This window comes from Sinocyclocheilus anshuiensis, unplaced genomic scaffold (assembly GCF_001515605.1).
Source record: "Sinocyclocheilus anshuiensis isolate Anshui unplaced genomic scaffold, SAMN03320099.WGS_v1.1 scaffold1059, whole genome shotgun sequence".
In the NCBI taxonomy this organism is placed as follows: Eukaryota; Metazoa; Chordata; class Actinopteri; order Cypriniformes; family Cyprinidae; genus Sinocyclocheilus; species Sinocyclocheilus anshuiensis.
The window spans coordinates 181,313-182,202 of record NW_015547703.1 but is presented as its reverse complement, the minus strand read 5'-3'; the positions used below and the strand labels follow the sequence as shown (position 1 = coordinate 182,202).

General features: G+C 55.7%; 1 protein-coding gene across 1 annotated transcript in view; it reads left to right on the top strand.

The window, feature by feature from the left end:
* Positions 1–890, top strand: part of gatm (glycine amidinotransferase (L-arginine:glycine amidinotransferase)) — a 7,995-nt gene that overhangs the window by 2,330 nt on the left and 4,775 nt on the right. The gene's annotated exons all lie outside the window — the stretch shown is intronic.

Here is an 890-nt window from a genome sequence, read left to right as displayed (position 1 = left end):
GCAGATTTCTCTCCTGATTCACACCAGAACACTTTTTCACTGGAGGAAGAGTTATTATGGATTATGGACTCATGATCCACTGTGCGTGTGAGTGCGTGTGTGTGTGTGAGAGTGTGCGTGTGAGTGCGTGCGTGTGTGTGAGAGTGTGCGTGAGTGTGTGTGTGTGTGCGAGTGTGTGCGTGCGTGTGAGTGTGAGTGCGTGAGTGTGTGTGTGTGTGTGTGAGTGTGCGTGTGAGTGCGTGAGTGTGTGTGAGTGTGCGTGAGTGTGTGTGAGTGTGCGTGAGTGCGTGAGTGTGTGTGTGTGTGTGTGTGTGTGTGCGAGTGCGTGTGCGTGCGCGTGCGTGTGTGTGCGTGCGTGTGAGTGAGTGCGTGTGATTGAGTATGTGCGTGAGTGTGTGTGTGCGTGAGCGTGTGTGAGTGTGTGTATGTGTGAGTGCGAGTGCGTGTGCGTGCGCGTGCGTGTGTGTGCGTGCGTGTGAGTGAGTGCGTGTGATTGAGTATGTGCGTGAGTGTGTGTGTGCGTGAGCGTGTGTGAGTGTGTGTATGTGTGAGTGCGAGTGCGTGTGCGTGCGCGTGCGTGTGTGTGCGTGCGTGTGAGTGAGTGCGTGTGATTGAGTATGTGCGTGAGTGTGTGTGTGCGTGAGCGTGTGTGAGTGTGTGTATGTGTGAGTGCGAGTGCGTGTGCGTGCGCGTGCGTGTGTGTGCGTGCGTGTGAGTGAGTGCGTGTGATTGAGTATGTGCGTGAGTGTGTGTGTGAGTGCACGTGCGTGTGCGTGAGCGCGTGTGAGTGTGTGTGTGTGTGTGTGCGTGAGCGTGTGTGAGCGAGTGTGTGTGTGTCTGTGTGTGTGCGTGTGTGTTTGTGTGTGTGTGTGAGATGGATGTCCTGATGG